At 46.3% G+C, this 19,721-nt stretch overlaps 1 protein-coding gene across 3 annotated transcripts in view; it reads right to left on the bottom strand.

Annotated features, from left to right (window-relative positions):
* The window catches only part of LLGL2 (LLGL scribble cell polarity complex component 2), a 66,478-nt gene extending 49,364 nt beyond the window's left edge, over positions 1-17,114 (bottom strand). For all 3 annotated transcript variants that reach the window (XR_007352471.2, XM_048818048.2, XM_048818049.2), the window contains exon 1: positions 16,980-17,114. The gene's annotated coding sequence lies outside the window, so the exon portion shown is untranslated. The remainder of the gene's footprint in view (positions 1-16,979) is intronic.
* Between the last annotated feature and the right edge of the window lie 2,607 nt (positions 17,115-19,721).

The raw sequence follows: 19,721 nt of genomic DNA, 5'->3' as shown, positions 1-19,721 counted from the left end.
CTTTAGATAAGCTATTATTAGCAGGACAGTGGGGTGGGAGGAGGTATTGTTTCATATTCTCTGTGTGTATATAAAGTCTGCTGCAGTTTCCACGGTATGCATCCGATGAAGTGAGCTGTAGCTCACGAAAGCTCATGCTCAAATAAATTGGTTAGTCTCTAAGGTGCCACAAGTACTCCTTTTCTTTTTGCGAATACAGACTAACACGGCTGTTACTCTGAAACCTAACTTCCAGAGTTGGTGGCAGCATAGACTAGTATCAGTTTTTAACCCAGATAACCCTATGGCTACTGAGCTGAGGAGGGGAAAGTAAACATCTTAGGCTGGCATTATGGGTATAGCATAAGGAGCTGGTGTTGCCTGGAATGTAGTTAGGTTAATTATTAGCCTGCTTCTGTAAATCATCAAGCTTAATCCTCTACTAAGGGGGAAGGGGGAGAGAATAGTGCACCTGTGCCTCAGTGCAGTGCTACAAGAAAGTATAGTGCTCTGTACCTTGTAAATTCCACCACTTCAGCAACATTTTATGATCCACTCAGAGCACCTAATGCAGAAATAAAAAGCCCTGCCCTAGCATACCAGCAACACCACTTGGGACAGCAGGATATGGATTCTAGTATTCAGCCAGTGCAGCAAAGGTAGCACCTTATGTCACTCTCCAGGACAGAAAGGAGTACAGCAAATGGGTAGAACCTGAAGATTCAGACCTAGGGTGTGGATTTTTCCCAAGGAAGGGGTGTGTACATATGTGGAGCAAGTTGGAAATTTATAGTGTGATTAGGTTTCAGAGTAACAGCCGTGCTAGTCTGTATTCGCAAAAAGAAAAGGAGTACTTGTGGTACCTTAGAGACTAACCAATTTATTTGAGCAAAAGCTTTCGTGAGCTACAGCTCACTTCATCGGATGCATCCGATGAAGTGAGCTGTAGCTCACGAAAGCTTTTGCTCAAATAAATTGGTTAGTCTCTAAGGTGCCACAAGTACTCCTTTTCTTATAGTGTGATTGTTTCCAGAGCGGTTAAAATGAGTGTCAGAACTTGTCAGGAAGGAGAGTTCTTTATATCTGTGCCTCAGCCTACATGGGGCCTGGGACATTTGACTCAAATCACTGGACTGGACTGGTAATTTAAAGCACTATCCACCCACAATGATCTGAGAAGGAGCAGAATAGAGAAAGCCTTTGCAGCATCTTGGTGCTTCTATTACCCCATTTCTACACAAATAAGTGGGAATCCATCTCTGCATTCCTGCCAATTATGAGGTAATCAACCAAAGGCCATAAATCAGCCAGTCATTCCTGCAGGGTTTTATTATACCTCCCAGCAAGGCCAGCAGAAGTGTAAATTTAAAGAGCAAACCAAAAGTACAACACTGACAAAATCAGCAAGCTCTGGTGAGCGAACAGCTCTGTCTTTTCTGCATGTCAGATATCAAGATGTAATCCCAATGTACAGTCCTGGGTTTGCACCTATACTTGCCACTAGGGGCTAGGATACTTCTGTATCACTAGCATGTAGAAGGTTGGTTTGGGTGGAGCACCATTTAGACTGGTTAAGGAAGGAGGGAGCAAAGGGATGGATCAGGCAGTTGTAGCAGTAAGATCCTGACAGGAGCTTAGAGCAGGCTCAGATAGTCCATGAATAACTCAGCGCATCATTACTATTACAGCAATATCGGATCTGATTTTCAGAGATGCCAAGCACCTGCACCTCCTTCCTACTGACTTCAGTGGAGTTATGGATGCTCAGCACTTCTGAAAGTCAGGGTTATAGCAATTACCCCCAGAACAATCCCAGAGCTCAACCTGCAACATCTCTAATCAAACACACAGTACATTTTCAGGTTCACAAACTAAAGGAACCCACCATGATCTCCTCGCCGCCCCAGTATCTAGAGATATCAACAGGTACCACCTAATCATCAGCTTTCCTTGAATGATCCCTTACAATATGAGCTAACTACTTATGCAAAAACCTTGCATTTTGCTGTGATACTGGGAGCACCTTTCCCAGGCCTGAAGAAGAGCTGTGTGGCTCAAAAGCTCATCTCACCCCAACAGGAAGTTGATCCAATAAAAGAACAGATTTAATAATTTTATTAAGATAATGTTGAAGTAAAAAGAAAACGGTACAGAGTTCAAGCATAGAAGTTTCTGGTTATCAGGGAATAAGGTACAGATTATCAAGGGGTGCGAAATTCAGTTAGGAACGGGTGGCGTAAGGAATACATAATCTGCAATCTCCCCGATTAGGGGTAAAAGTTTAACCGGTCCAAGTACAGACATTGAGATATGGGGGTATGTTGTCCATATAATGGCTATGTTCAGGTGTGGAGTATGAGTGGATACGTTGATGGGGATGGATCTACCCTCATTTGGTGGGATTTAATGTTCAGTGAGTTTATGGTTCCAGTTCATATGGTCCAATGGAAAAAAGTCTCTCAGTCCCTTTCCCATAGTTGATGCACAATGTCGTACCGGCTCACACCTCCTGGTACTGTCGGTGGCCAGTGATGTGTTCGATGTAGATGTCCCTGGACCATCAGATGGTGTCCGAGACCGTGAGGCGCCGCATGAGCCGTGCGTAGCATCGACTGATCCCACAGGTCTGCAGCACACGCTTGTTGCGGGGGTCCCAAGCACCCAGGGCTCAGACGACCAGGGCATTCATCTGCACCTTGTAGCCCTTCGCTCTCAGGGTATCGGCCAGAGGGGCGTATTTTTGCAGCTTACGAGCTCGGGCTTCGCGGAAGGCTGGGGTCCTGATCTCGAACGAGACCGTGATGTCGACAAGGAAGATCTTTTTCTGGGCCTCGTCGGTGACTACCACGTCAGGTTGCAACTGGCTGTCAGTACCGGGGATGGCGCAGTTCACAGCGACCTCCCCCAGGCGCGGTGCAATGGCTTTCACTAGGCGGTTCTGGATGGCGTGGCGCAGCTGCCAGGCTCTGTAGCGGGGCTCGTAGCTGCACAGGACGTGGGGCAGGGTCTCGTTGGAGTAACCGCACTTCCTGCAACGCTCGTCTCGGTTCCCATGGTGGACGGCTCCGTTGAGAGGGACGCAGTTGAGCCAGGCGTGGTTAATGAACCGCCAGTCGGCAAAACGGGTGCAGCTGCCTCCAGCGAGGAAGTGGTTGCTGGCATCCCACTTGCTGGTCAGTTGGAAGGCTTTACCCTGGTCCGGTTTACGCTTCAGGGCTTCCATGTACAGCGAGTGGATGGCTGCCTTCAGGGTCCTCTCCAGCATGCCCCTGGCACTCAGGGGGACGATGGTGTTGTCCTCAGACCTGATCTGCGGCACCAGGACTCCCAGCTCCTGGCGCTCCTCGCACCACTCCCAGTGGCAGCCGATGCGCTTCCCCAGGCGACGCGTGACATTGCGAGCGCAGGACCACAGTGAAGCGATGTCGCGCCAGTCCCGTCCGAATTTGCCATCCAGGGAACCGCTCAGGAAGCTGGCGGTGTCCTGGTTGTAGGGGGCTCTGCTGATCCGCTTTGTTGCGTCATGGAGGGCGTTTGCTGCGATGTTCCTTACCATGGCGTCGGGACATGTCAGCAGGCGGAAGGTGTGGGTGATCACCGCGATGTCACACAGGTCACCCATGCGGGGGACATTGGCACCGTCATGCCTATGGGCAATATAGACCAGCTCGTTGCTGGCTCTCTGGGGAAGGAACAGCCACTTCTTCACCACCTGCCGGACGATCTTGTCTGCCTGGTTGAGGGGTACCTCCGCCACGGGGGATCCCCTTAGGACGAACGAGATGTGGTGGATCAGGAAGGTTTACCTGACACATCTTGTCTCTAACATCCTGCGACCAACACAGCTACAACTAAACAGGATACAGCTTTCCAATTGTCATTCCTGCATGCTTTCTTCCCTATCCATTCCCTACTGACAGAGAAGGGAGAGTAAACCTGAGCTGCTTGGTATATTTGCATGATTGCGGTAGAAATGAAAGCCATCAGAGTACTAGCAGGTATGAAGAAATGATGCCTAGCTGTCTGACACAGAAACCTTGACAGCAGGGAATATCAAAATAAAAGGGGAGAGGAGCATAGCCAAAAAGCAGGAACACATTTAAAAAACAAAGTCTCTGCAAGATGATCTGAAAACCTACACCAAATAAATCTAAGATTAGAGCCCATGTAACAAATCTTTTCACCAGGTTTGCTTGATACAATTCTCAGAGACGAGTACAACATCTGTACACAGCTCTCTCCATGGATCAGCGTTCACCTTGCACTCCCTGGCCCAAGACAGGGAAGCAAATGATCCAACCATCGGACCAAATCTGGTGATGAATCCAGGTCACATGCCACCTGAGGCACATTGCGCATACGCTAAGAAGAAGTGAGCAGCGGCTCTAGAAGTGACAATCTGTTGTGCTAGGCAAGGAAAGAGTATCACACCCATATGCAGCAACTTTGGCCTTAGCCAGACAGGAAAAGTAAAAATGGGAAAGGGTGCGTCTCTGGCAATCAATATCCTGGGCCTTTGAAACCAGGAAAACCCACACAGAAACTACAACTAGTTCAAAGTAACTGGTTTTACAAGTATGAGCAAAGGAGACTTCCATGTGCCAACAAGGCAGCACAGAAAAATACTCACAGTAAACAAAGGCAAGAAGGCAAAGGAAAGAGGGGGGTTCTTTTCAAAGGATAGGTAAATACAGCTGCTCATGTCCTGTAACAAAGTTTAGGAATGATTAATTGCATCCAACACATGCTGCTTATACATGCTTATGCCAAGAGAGGTAGCATTCACAATCCAGCCCACAACGACCTGTTAAACCAGCTAAGGAACCTTAATAATAGCTGGCATCAAGGAATCTTATAGCAACTGGCACCAAGGTACATTACCATGCAAACTGATGCACACTGCAGTCAAAGGAGATTTGCCAAAAAGAATGAAGATTCCACATAATCTGTATCATCTTGTCTCACAGGTGCATATTTCCTTTTTGCCAGCCCAATTTCTCTTGGAAATGCCCTTCTCTGATGTCTTACATAAAACTGCAGCCCAACGTGTGCTGCAATTATAGAACATAGACACAAATACATTCACTGCAGACAGCATGTGGTCGTAGCTGTGGCCACGAATAGCCAGAGTGGAGCCTCTGAAGCCACGTCTGCTTTGTGTGGAGTTGATGCTGTTGTATTTTGCAGGGAATTAAAGCCTAAGAGAAAATGCAAGATCAGCCGATTTACCAGAAGTTATGTGCTCCTAAGCAGCACTACATCTTCTCTGGGTAAAGGCTGCCTCTCAGCTGAAGAGAATCTGAGGTCAGCTCATCTGCAAGTAACAATACCCCAGATTCCAGTCCATCTTGACTGTGAACAAGTTGAAACATAACATGTGACAGACAAACCACCTTGCAGCCAGGCTCATAATGGGCCACTTAAAGCTAGTTCCTTTAGCGTCCCTGGCTCTATGCTCAGACAAATATTATGAGATGCCCTCCTCCGCTGCGTTCAATTAGACTCAGCCACAAGCCTATTACTATTCATTGTTCACACAGTATGGCAGGGCGAGTCCAAGCTGCGAGAGGATCCTGTTTCCACTCAATACAGACACACAGACAGCTATTACAATCAAACAGACTTTTAGATGCCAAAAATTCACAACAGGTTGATACTTAAGCGAAGAAGGCAGAATGTTCATATGCAGCTTACATGTGTGTTTACTCAGAGAACACAGGATGGGCGTAGAACAGGGCAGAGAGAGTACTCTTCCCAAACAGCCTTTGTGCAGGTTGAGTCGCCATTCCAACTTCTCCCCTTGACAATAGTTCAAAGCTTGGCAAATGATTCAAAGATGCTCTCTAGGGCATATCAAGACCATTTAGAGATTTCAAGGCTTTAGGTCTCCTGCTTGTTGTTCTCTCCCCTCTCTTCTCCTCCACCCCATGGGATCCTCCCATGTGAGATTTCAACAGTAAGGCACTGCTTCTGTTAAAAAGGATAAGCAGCAGCAAGCCCTTCTCCCCAGCCAAGCTTTGTTTACACCACAAGGATTTACTACTCTTATTGCAGCAACTGCCAACAAGGCCTCATCTATACTAGACTTTCTCTAAACTACCAAAAGTTTCCTAGCGTTCCTAGGACCAATACAGCTCTGCCAGTGGTAGCAATGGTGGGAATGCTACAGTAGACTCTCTCTCAGCAAGGGTTAGATGACAACAGCCAGTCTACACTAGCAGTTCAGCCATTATTCACAATTGCGGTAGAAGTGCGAGGATGTTTAGGAAGAAAGGCTAACACAAACATGCCCCACCTATGCCACTGCATGAACAGGAACAACGGTGTAAGAGTTAGGGTATATATGCCTTAGACCAGGTTTTCATGATCGCCACTGTAATAAAGGTGCTGATTTTTTCTAGAAGTTCCAGCATCTAATGACAGTTCTATGCATCAGATGGTGTGTAGCCCCCTTTAAAAAAAAGAGTTTAAATCTGGTTGAATGACTCCTGAGATAAACTCTAGTGGGTGGTTTATTGGGAGGGGGAATTCAAAGAGAAGATAGACTATTGTAGGCAATATTCTCCTAGAGAGAGAGCATGCCCAGAAGAAAAGAGAACCAGACTGCAAGTTAGAAGTTGTAAATTCTACTCCCAATTCTGCCATTGACTTGATGTGACCTTGGGCAAGTCACTTCACCTTTCTGTCTCAGTTTCTCTATAATGCTTACTCACTTAATTCACATGCCGTTGTGAGGATCCGTTCTGTCTTTACAGAGCTTTGGACTACTCGCATATGAATGCCAAGTACTGGTTGTGAGAAAATGTATGTTTAAGTGATTTCTAGTTCTTCAAAATTAAATTTTATGAACTTACCCAAATGGAAGTAAATATTAGCAAAATTATTTGCATCAGTACAGCAAGTGTCATGGAGAGCTACTCCTTATCTCTAAAAGGATCCCTTAACATTAGAGAGCAAGAGAGCTGCACTCGGCTACTAATGTTTAAGGTTACTGTGTTTAAGTGAGCTCAACTCTCCAGGCACAGGTAATAAAATCTGCTAGAGGTGGTCAAGTGCAAAGTGGTAACTGAACTTAAGCATACCATTTCCCACTTTTTAGCTTGTAAAAGGGATCAATATAATTTAATGATACAATCCCTTGCTGTATTCTAAAACTCAAATATTCATCACTGGCACAGTTACCATCTATGTTCAAAGAAAAGGAGTACTTGTGGCACCTTAGAGACTAACCAGTTTGAGCATAAGCTTTCGTGAGCTACAGCTCACTTCAGCGGATGCATACAGTGGAAAATACAGTGAGGAGATTTTATATATACACAAAGATCATGAAAAAAAATATAGATTGTAAGGAGAGTGAACGCTTCCTCAGCTCTCATCCCCTAATGCCCCTACTCTACTTGCGCTATATTGATGACATCTTCATCATCTGGACCCATGGAAAAGAGGACCTTGAGGAATTCCACCATGATTTCAACAATTTCCATCCCACCATCACCCTCAGCCTGGACCAGTCCACACGAGATCCACTTCCTGGACACTATGGTGCTAATAAACAATGGTCACATAAACACCACCCTATATCGGAAACCTACTGACCGCTATTCCTACCTATATGCCTCCAGCTTTCACCCAGACCACACCACACGATCCATTGTCTACAGCCAAGCTCTACGATACAACCGCAATTGCTCCAACCCCTCGGACAGAGACAAACACCTACAAGATCTCTATCAAGCATTCTTACAACTCAATACCCACCTGCTGAAGTGAAGAAACAGATTGACAGAGCCAGAAGAGTACCCAGAAGTCACCTACTACAGGACAGGCCCAACAAAGAAAATAACAGAACGCCACTAGCCGTCACCTTCAGCCCCCAACTAAAACCTCTCCAATGCATCATCAAGGATCTACAACCTATGCTGAAGGACGACCCATCACTCTCACAAGTCTTGGGAGACAGGCCAGTCCTTACCTACAGACAGCCCCCCAACCTGAAGCAAATACTCACCAGCAACCACACAACAGAACCGCTAACGCAGGAACCTATCTTTGCAACAAAGCCCGTTGTCAACTGTGCCCACATATCTATTCAGGGGAGACCATCATAGGGCCTAATCACATCAGCCACACTATCGGAGGCTCGTTCACCTGCACATCCACCAATGTGATATATGCCATCATGTGCCAGCAATGCCCCTCTGCCATGTACACTGGGCAAACTGGACAGTCTCTACGTAAAAGAATAAATGGACATAAATCAGATGTCAAGAATTATAACATTCATAAACCAGTCGGAGAACACTTCAATCTTTCTGGACACTCGATTTCTGATCTCAAAGTGACTATCCTTCAACAAAAAAAACTTCAAAAACAGACTCCAATGAGAGACTGCTGAATTGGAATTAATTTGCAAATTGGATACAATTAACTTAGGCTTGAATAGAGAGTGGGAGTGGTTGAATCATTATACTAAGTGAAACTATTTCCCCTTGTTTATTTCCCCCCCCCCCCGCCACTGTTCCTCAGACATTCTTGTTAACTCCTGGAAATGTGCTGGAAATGGCCCACCTTCATTATCACTTCAAAAGGTTCTCTCTCCCCCCACCCCACTCTCCTGCTGGTAATAGCTCATCTTAAGTGACCACTCTCCTTACAGAAAGAAAAGGAGTACTTGTGGCACCTTAGAGACTAACCAATTTATTTGAGCATGAGCTTTCGTGAGCCACAGCTCACTTCATCAGATGTGTACCGTGGAAACTGCAGCAGACTTTATATACACACAGAGAAGAAAAGGAGTACTTGTGGCACCTTTGAGACTAACCAATTTATTTGAGCATGAGCTTTCGTGAGCTACAGCTCACTTCACCTTTTCTTTTTGCGAATACAGACTAACACGGCTGTTCCTCTGAAACCTCTCCTTACAATGTATATTTTTTCATGGTCTGTGTGTATATATAAAATCTCCTCACTGTACTTTCCACTTTATGCATCCGATGAAGTGAGCTGTAGCTCACGAAAGCTTATGCTCAAATAAATTGGTTAGCCTCTAAGGTGCCACAAGTACTGCTTTTCTTTTTGCGAATACAGACTAACACGGCTGCTACTCTGAAACCCATCTAAGTTCAGGGTGCACTGATTTAAATCAAAGCAATTTAAATAACCAATTTTAACAATGAATTAAATCAGTAAGCAGAAAACCTTGTTTAAATCATTGATATTAATTGTGTTTTGCATTTGTACTTCTTGTCCTAAAGAATAGTTATCAATTAATGAGACTCAATCATAAAAACATGGTGGAATTGCAACTAAATATAGCCTTTACACTAAACATGGTGCTTCTTATTGCAAACCAGCAAGATATATTACATCTCTACCCATGTATTTAAGCAATCATAACTTATTTACATTTATTCAGATTCTTAATTTTTACATTTTATTATGTTAGAAAATGGTGAATAATGCATTTTTTAATTTACTAGATCAGGGGTCGGTAACCGATAGCACGTGAGCCCATTTTTAATGGCACGCTGCTGTCAGCCAGGGACAGCAGCGTGCCATTAAAAATCCTGCCCAGCCCGGCCCACTCTTCTCCACCTACCGCTCTCTCCTTGCGGGGCAGGCAAGCTTCCTCCTCCCCACACCTCTTCCCCCAGCCTGCTGGGTTCCTGCCCCTCCTTCTCTCCCTCCCTGTGGCCGATCAGCTGACGACCCTTGCTACGGAGGGGGAGGGGGAGATGGAAAAGCAGAGCCCCAGCCCGCTCTCTGTTCCAGGGACCTCGGGGAAGGGGGTGGAATCAGCATAACCCCTCCAGCCCCCTGCCGTGAGCTGCACAGGGCAGGGGGCTGGGAGCACCCGCACGACCCTAGCCCACACCCCCAGCCCTCTGCCCTCACCCCCACACACACCCCGTACCCGGACCCCTGCACCCCCCCAACCCCAGCCCTGACTCCAGCTCCCCCCACATATCCAGCCCCCCAACCCCCTGTCCTGACTCCTACACCCTCCTCACATACACCCCAGCCCTCTGCCCTGACTCCTGCACCCTCCTCACACACCCAGCCGCCCCACACCCTGACTTTTGCACCCCCACATCCACATCCCCACCCCAAACGGGAGCTCCTGCATGCACACATACATACACATTCCCACCTGCACCCCTCGCACCAAATGGGAGCTGCCCAGGTAAGCACTCCACACCCAAACCTCCTGCCCCAACCCTGAGCCCCCTCCCTCATTCTAGCTCCTGGCCAGACCCTGCACCCCAACCCCCAGCCTGCTCCTTCACCCCCAGCCCTGTTCTCAGTGCACTCCCACCCTCATCTCTGTGCAGACAGAGAAAGAGAATGGGCCAGAACCAGGGAGAAACTAAGCTACCTACTCTATGCGGACAGGGCTGGGACTCCAGACCAGCAGCGGGCTGAGGGGGGCCGGCAGCCGAGACCCTAGCTGGCAGGAGCCGGCGGACGGAACCCCAGACCGGCAGCGGGCTGAGCGGCTCAGCCCACTGCCGGTCTGGGGTCCCGGCCACCAGCCCCACTCAGCACGCTGCCGGTCTGGGGTTCTGGCTGCCGGCCCCTTGCCAGCCGGGGTCCCAGCCGCAGGCCCCGCTCATCCCGCTCCCCGCCTAGGTGAACAGAACCCCAGGCCAGCAGCGGGCTGAGCGGGCCGACGGTGTAAGATCAGCATTTTAATTTAATTTTAAATGAAGATTCTTAAACATTTTGAAAACCTTGTTTGCATACAACAATAGTTTAGTTATATAATATATAGACTTATAGAAAGAGACCTTCTAAAAAACGTTAAAATGTAGTAATGGCACGCGAAACCTTAAATTAGAGTGAATAAATGAAGACTTGGCACACCACTTCTAAAAGGTTGCCAACCCCTGTAATAGATGATTAATTTTTACCTATGCTTTGTGTCAAGCTCTATTTGGATGGGAATTCAAGTCCAATTAAGAATGCCAGAAACACCACAGCATTTCAAAGTTGGTTAATTAAGTAAATAAATCTACTTTAAATGTGCTGAATACATAAAAGAGTGTATCAAAACACGTTTGGCATTTAAAACGGATTTATTAAACAAAGGAAGTATTACCTGTAGTTCGTGAAATGAACTGATTGTGACGAGAAACAATGTCTTTCAAGATTTCAGAACGAGTAGATCATAGATTAGAATAAATTTAGGCCTTAACGTACATGGTATTAGTTTCAAATAGTTTTTTAAATAAAAAAACCAAAAACTTATTTTTGTATTTTTTTTAAAATAAACCTATCTATTTTTATCCACTCTGCTATAATTTATCCAAGCTGCTACAGCAACAACTGGTTGCCAAGTGAGATACTGCAGAAGAGTGGGCAGTATTACAAAGCAGCAGAGAGGTCTGAATAAAGGAAAAGTTGCAGAATGTAAAGAGCTTGAAGATCTCAGAGATGCCACTCTAGCCTACAAGTCTTTGACACAAGACAGGGATTTTCCAGACCACCTTCCCAGAATGAGATATTTAATCCAGTAGTGGTTAGAGTAAGTCAAAGGAGGGACAGTTTAGGCTGAATATCAGGAAAACTTTTCTGGCAGTGAAATCACTTAGGAGGTTTTTTTTTTTTAAAATACTGAACAAAATGCTAAAAAGTGTCTTGTAAGGAACAATCCTGCACTAGCAAGGAGAAGGACTGAATGATTCGACAGGTTCTCCCATCCAAGTCTACTTTTAGCTTCTGCAGAATCATAGAAGTTAACAGTCAAAAGTTAACCTACCCCATCCTCATTAAATGGGACAGTAGGTAGTGCCCCATCCTCTACCCTCCCACTACACACACACACACACCCCCACTAGGTTTGAAGCTTCCAAGATGGGTTTCCCAAGCAATCTTGGAAAGTAAAGGAAAAGTGTTCAAGTCAACCATGCACGTTCATACACTACCACAGAACAGTGCTAAAAACTACCGAATCCTTCTGAGTCCAGAAATTCTGTCCAAACCTCTTGTATTAAGATTCCTTTGTACCCTCTATGTCATGGTAACATTGGAATACATGAGATTTCAAAATGCTATAGCACAGAAAAGCCTTTTCCATTTGAAAAGTATGTTATGAAGAGAAATTTATTGGATGTGATGCAGAGCTCTTGGTACACTCTCCCAATACAATGGGTGACTCAAGGATAGAAGGAAGGTATGGTACCTTGAAAGTCATGTTGCAATAACGTTTTTAGGCCAGAAATATGGTGGGTCTATTGAGAAGGACATCACAAAGGCTCCTTATTACCACAACAGCACCAAAAGGAAAGATGTAGAAAAAAATTCTAACTACTTGCTGATGACTTAAATCCTCATACATATACACACCCCCACAACACACCTTATCCGGCAGCCCATACAGGGTATCATCAAACAGTTACAACGCATACTCAGTGACAAAACCCTGAAGTAAATCTTTCCTGATCCCCCTCTTCTGGCCTTCAAACACCTCCCAAACCTCTCCAAGCTCATCATCAGAAGCAAGCTCCCCACGGACCAAGACACACAAACTAAAAGCAGCACCAGACCCTGCCAGAACAACAGATGCAAAACCTCTAGACATCCCTCCAATGCAAGGATAGTCAACACCCCTACACCACATTTTTCATTATCCATGGGTCCTACACGTGCCTATCACAACACGTGGCGTACCTCATTCAATTCACTAAATGCCCCAACACCAACAACGTGGAAGAAACCAAACAATCACCGTGCTCTCAAATGAACTCTCACCAAAAAATTATAAGAGACCAAAAAACCAAATCCACTGTGGGTGAACACTTTTTAGAAAGCGATCACTCTTTAATCTGACCTCACAGTCTTCATCCTCAAAGACAACCTGCACAACACTTTCAAAAAATGAACTCAGGAGCTTACATTCATAGCTTTGGCTAGATACCAAAAATCAGGGACTGACCAGACACTGGATTTATGGTTTATTACCAAAATCTGTAACCCATTTAATGCCCCCACACAAACACACCCCTTTTCTCTTCCCCATTTTCCCCTTGCGGCTGGAAAGATGTTAACAAGCCATTTCACTTGAAATGTGTGTTAACTACTTATGCTAAACAATCTGTACCATCTTGCATTTGTCTGTGACACAGACAGAGTAGATTTCTCAGACCTGAAGAAGAGCTCTGTAAGCTCAAAAGCTTCTCTCTCCCTCACCAAGGAAAGTTGGTTCAATAAAAGTTATTGCCTCACCCACATTATCTCGCTAATCTTCTGGGACCACCACTGCATACAATGTGGTTGAAGGAATCTTGCAAATATTCTGAAGATCAAGTACACAGCTCTATCTAGGTATGTCTACAAAGCCTATCATCATAACATCTGGGCAATCTGCAGAGATTGAGAAAAAAATCACTGTACATATGGACGATCTTTGATCCTTATTTGACAAGACTGTGTTTCTAGAAATAATGCCATGTAAGATGCAGAAAGGTGGGAGACACTACATGTAGTCTTTTGTAGGGAGAGGGAAAAGCTGACCTACAAAGACATCAGCCTTACATTGGAAAGTAAAAGGTGAGATGTGCATATCCTGATCTCCAGAAGCAAGAAGTTCAATAGCCCAGGGAATTTCACCAAACATCCTCCCTCTGGCATCCAGCCTCATCCTGGGCTCCCTCAGTCATAGCATTCCTGTTGACTGAAGCGTTCTCAATTGGCTACTCAGAGGGTAAGGGTAAGGTTGCCAGTGAAGTAGCTGGGTCACAATTCAAAGGTTTTTAGTTATTGGTATTTCACCCATTCTCCCCCTGCCACACATCCTACCCTTCAGATGAGCATAACTCTTTTTTGTACTGTTATCTACTTCAGAAATCTAATTTGAGAAATTTACTTTAAGGGCTCTACTCTAGTAACACTAGTTTTATTTATATATATATATATATATATATATATATATATTTATTTCTATATATAGGGTGCTTCAGAGAATCTCCAATTGCTTTACAAACACTATGGCCATGTCCACACTATGATGCTACAGCCACATATCTATGGCACTGTAGTTAGGCCGCTGTAACCTCATAATATAGATGCAGACTACAGCAACAGAAGGGATTTTTCCTGTCACTGTAGGAAAGGTAGCAAGGTTGATGGAAGCTTTCTTCCCTGTATCTAGCTGTGCTTATGTCTACACTGCCTACACTACAGCGCTGCCGCGACAGCGCTGTGACGTGGGCTGTGTAGTCACGTGGGCCGTGTAGCCAGGGGAGAGCTCTCCCATTGATAAAAAATAACCACTCCGAACGAGGGGTCGTAGCTTTATCACCAGGAGTGCGGCTCCCGGTGATAAAGCACTGTCTATACTTTTGTCGCTCAGGGGTGTGTGTTTTCACTTGACCTGAAGGACTAAAGTTTTAGCGCTGAAAGTGACAGTGTTGATACAGCCTGTGTCTACACAAGGGGCTAGGTCAGCATAGCTATGGCACTCTGTGTGTGGATTTTTCACACCACTGAGCACTGTACCAGTGTCGACGACCTAAGTTTTAAATACAGACCAGGCCTAAGCCACATCAAACAGAAGTGAAGTATTACTAACCCAATTACAAATGGGGAACTGGAAGCAGAGTGGTTACTTGATTTGTTCAGTCTCACGCAGGAAGTCAGTAGCACGGTATGAAACAGAACTCAGGAATATAGATTCCTATTGTGCTACCTAACGGTTGTTGCAGGGCACCTGCCCTATACCATGTGAAATGCATTCCAAAAACTGTCACAAATCTTACTGCAAGTTTGGAAAAAAATTAAGTTCAACACACGCCGTACTTAGTCATTATAACACACAAATACACTAACCGAGCATGCCAAAGGATAAAGAACAGGTAGTTATTTAGCATTTCTATTTAGTCTGAGTGTAGAGCCTAGGTAATAAGGATGAAGACCTACAAAGCAAAATTACTACCAGCAACTGCCCTTTGACATTCTAAAGTGTAAGTAGCTTGTTCTATTTAATGTATTACATTATTACCTGTGCCTAAGGACATGATGCTATATGCTCCCCTGATCTACTGCCAGGTAGCCCCTGGAAGGAAAAACTAAGTAGGCACATGACTGTACTTGACCTACTCCCACAAGCAAAACCAATATTTATATTTGTGCCTCAGGGAAATATAAACCATGAATCACTCTAATCAATCAACAATTAAACTAGGGAAGCTACAGCAAAGCGCTGAGGTTTCTCATAGGTGCAAGGGAGAAACTCCATTGGGAGAGAAGCTTACAGTCATTGCTTACATGTCTATCGAAGAACAAATGCAGTAAATTAAGCCTCTTGGGAGAAAAAAATCTAAAGCTTGAAATCTTAACAGAAGTTGGAGAAAGCTGATGTCCAATACTCTGAAATGCATCCAGCCTCAAGCATTATCCAGAGTGAGCTTCAGACATAGGCTGGGTAGGCAACCACCTAGGGTGTCAATTCTGAGAGCATTTCTACCACAAGCAGCAGCCACATGGCCAAAAGTTACCAGTGCTTTCAAACTATCCCAAGAACACAGGCTGTGGCAAGGCGGGGCCAGCCAGAAGACTCTGCCCTTCAGGACTCCACCTCCAGGAGCACCAGGCTGCAGAAAGAAGTTAACAATCTAGGGTATGTCTACACAGCAATTAAAAACTCACAGCTGGCCTATGCCAGATGACTCGGGTTAAGGGCTGTTAACTGCAATGTAAACATGCGGGCTGGAGCCCAGGCTGTAGCACTGTGTGTGGTGGGAGAGTCCCAGAGGATGAGCTGAATGTCTATTCGGCGATTAAACAGCACTTTAGTCCAAACTCAAATCAGCTGGCATGGGCCAGCCGTGGATGTCTAATTGCAGCATAGACACACCCTAGAGGAGACAAGCTCCTCACTCCAGCATGGGAGTGAGACAGAAGAAGAGAGATGGGATGGACCCAGGGATGTCATGCAACAGACACCTGCTTGTCTTTGGGAAAGGGACACCAAAAATAATTACTTGCCTAGTTCATTAACACATCACTGGCTGGACTATTCCACCGTTGGCTGGAATGTATGCCTGCCAAAAGGCCACTGATGAGTAAGATACAAGGCAACTGCAGAATGTACTCAGACTTCAAAGTATTCAGGTTTTCACTGAAACAAAACTGCTTGTGGACTGAAGTTTTACCCTGATCTGGCAACTATACCTTCCCTCACACAGGATATACTTATAATTTGTCTTAGTCTTGACACTAAATGAGTCTATTTGATTTGGGTCTTGCCTGCCTTTGAAGTCATTTCGTTCCCTAAACCCCATTCTCTGTGACTGTGTCAACCTAGATTTGCACTATGGGGGAGGGGGAGCAGAGGTAGGGTATTCTATGGGGTAAAGTCCCAGGGCTCTGGAATCTGCTTCTGTTGTTGCTTGGCCAGAAAACACATTCGTTCACCTCTAAGGCATGCTACAAGACCTTTTGTTGTGCAGATGATGCAAGTGAGCCCAGCCCTTTTTGCGAGCTTGGGTTATTGTGGCAATTCCTTTCTGTCAGGTATTCTGAAGTTGTGTAAACCGGTACAGAGATTAGTGCCAGGAACACAGACGTATAAATCAAACACATCCACCCAGTTTAGCTAGAGAACCGATTGCAGCCCAGTTCCAGGGTGGGATTTCCGCCCCAAAGGGCCAGCCAGCGCCTACCTGCTGGGGCAACTTCCCATCACCTCGTACCCGGCCCCCCTAAGAGGAGCGGCAGGCCCAGAGGAGCGCTCCCCCCGGCTCCCCAGCCCCACCGCAGGGCAGCCAGGGTTTCTCCTCACAGCTACACCAGGAGCAGCCTCAAGCCCGCCCCGGGGGTCCCACTCCCCGGCGGAGCCCGCCCCGGGGGTCCCAGGCCCAGGGCGGCTCCGCGGGCGGGCTGGCAGGCAGGTGAGGGCCCCGCAGGAGCTTGGCGGCCCGGCCCTCAACCCCCCGCCCCCTGACCGGGGGGGTGTCGGTCCTTTGTGCCGCCGCCCCCCCCCGGCTCGGCCTCACATTCACCTGACGGGCGCTGGCTGGACCGGCCGGGCCCGGAGGAGGCCGCGGACTGTGGTGTCGCCTGCCGCCGGCTCTTGGGCCACGGGCTCCTCCGCTAGCGCCGCCGCCTCTCCTCCCCGGATACCTCGGGAAGTGGGCGGGGCTCACCGGATATGCAAATAAAGGGGCGTGGCCCCCCACGCGCTCATGAATAATTCGCACGACCACCTCCCTCTAAGAGCCAATCAGGAGGCGGCGAGCCAGGCTCATGAATACCGCCTCAGGGCAGCCGCCTTGTTCAAACGGAGTTGACGGTTTAATACATCGGTGAATATTAACAAGCGAACTGATACGGATAGAAGGTGAATGCTAATGAGCTCATAAATACTAATGAGCCTTGGCCCCGCCCATCCTGCTGCACTTTGGCTTACCTGCCGGCCGCATCACGCCGCCAGCCTCGCCCCGTTTCCATCCGCGCCCAGGGAAGCAATAGCCGCTAGGCTGCACCCCGCCCAGCACGGACGGGGGAAAGCCCAGCACCGGACCCTGCTCCCTGAGCCCCTTCCAGTCTCACACCAGTATAACTGCCCTAGTGTAAACGGGGCAACTCCTAATTCACACCCGTTGGAGATCGGAGCCAGGCTCTAAAGCACAGGGGTTACATGGCACAGGACAACTCAGCCCTAACTGCATGGTGCTACACACATCTGCTAGGGTAAGGAAAGGTGCCAGGCAGAGTGTGGGCAACTTGGCAGCTAGCTCGTCTCCAAAAACGAGGTAAAGGTCATTTCTGGTAATACACCAGCCCCTTCGCACCCACCAGCCCACCTGCTTTCCCAGGGACATCTTTCTATTTAAAAATATATATATATATTGCCCTCATCTTACCAGCACTAACGTTAGGGGAAACGAACTATACTGGTTTCAGAGGAACAGCCGTGTTAGTCTGTATTCGCAAAAAGAAAAGGAGGACTTGTGGCACCTTAGAGACTAACCAATTTATTTGAGCATGAGCTTTCGTGAGCTACAGCTCACTTCATCAGATGTACACGGTATACATCTGATGAAGTGAGCTGTAGCTCACGACAGCTCATGCTCAAATAAATTGGTTAGTCTCTAAGGTGCCACAAGTCCTCCTTTTCTTTTTGCGAACTAAACTGGGTAGATTGTGAGAAGGGGATGTATGCAAAAGTGGGTATCAAATGCAGCCAGCAAACTGCAACAACATCTCTTTGCAACAGTGATCTCAGGTGTTACTTGTGGACACAACAGAACCACTAACCCAGGAACCTATCCTTGCAACAAAGCCCGTTGCCAACTGTGCCCACATATCTATTCAGGGGACACCATCACAGGGCCTCTTAACATCAGCCACACTATCAGAGGCTCGTTCACTTGCACATCCACCAATGTGATATATGCCATCATGTGCCAGCAATGCCCCTCTGCCATGTACATTGGTCAAACTGGACAGTCGCTATGTAAAAGAATAAATGGACACAAATCAGATGTCAAGAATTATAACATTCATAAACCAGTCGCAGAACACTTCAATCTCTCTGGTCAAACGATTACAGACATGAAAGTTGCGATATTACAACAAAAAAACTTCAAATCCAGACTCCAGCGAGAAACTGTTGAATTGGAATTCATTTGCAAATTGGATACAATTATCTTAGGTTTGAATAGAGACTGGGAGTGGCTAAGTCATTATGCAAGGTAACCTATTTCCCCTTGTTTTTTCCTACCTCCCACCCCAGCCGTTCTTGTTAAACCCTGGATTTGTGCTGGAAATGGCCCACCTTGATTATCATACACATTGTAAGGAGAGTGATCACTTTAGATAAGCTATTACGAGCAGGAGAGTGGGGTGGGGGGAGGTATTTTTTCATGCTTTGTGTGTATAAAAAGATCTTCTACACTTTCCACAGTGTGCATCCGATGAAGTGAGCTGTAGCTCACGAAAGCTTATGCTCAAATAAATTGGTTAGTCTCTAAGGTGCCACAAGTACTCCTTTTCTTTTTTATTGTCAGACAAAAGGGAATTTTAACAATGTCCCTTTCCCTCCACAGGGACAGTCAATTTATGGGGCACACAGGTGCACATCCCTACTTCACAATGAGGTATATGTTCAAATCTATCCCTGCATAAAAGATTCTTGCATTGTTCATAGGTGGACAAAGCTGATTGGCTGATGATTAAGTAATGATTTATACTTATGCCTGTGATGAGTCACAGACTTGGAGGTAGCTAGACCACAGAGGTGACCTGGAGGAGGCAAAGAAATAAAGGGGATGGAGAAATTTAGTTCTCACAGAATGATGGAGCTGAAGGGACCATTCCTCCATAGGATTCTGCCCTTTTCATCTTGTTTTCCTACAGACGGCTCCAGTAGTATGGGGACTGATGTGTTAGCATGAAGAGTAAAGCTAGACACAGGAAATGACCCTATCATTCACTTTTTTGGTTTTGGTTTTGTAAACCTTTAGAGAAAGTTGAACACATTCTCGTCAGCACCCTTGGAAAGATCACATAGCTAGAAGCACCAGGATTGCTAGAAACACCAAGGTATGTGGCTTCATCACATGTCCTAATTTGAGAGGACATTAACTGGTCCAAAATACATGCTATCATGCCACACTGCTGCAGAATGGCACTCCAATGCCCAGTCAAAACTTTTTGTAGGTTGCCATGGTATGATGCTGCAACAGGCATTGACCCTATGGGACAAATTCCACAAAGTGGCCACTTTTCAGCTGTATTTC

Source organism: Caretta caretta, chromosome 14 (assembly GCF_965140235.1).
Source record: "Caretta caretta isolate rCarCar2 chromosome 14, rCarCar1.hap1, whole genome shotgun sequence".
In the NCBI taxonomy this organism is placed as follows: Eukaryota; Metazoa; Chordata; order Testudines; family Cheloniidae; genus Caretta; species Caretta caretta.
Note: the sequence above shows the minus strand (reverse complement) of the source record. Positions and strands in the feature narration are given on the sequence as shown.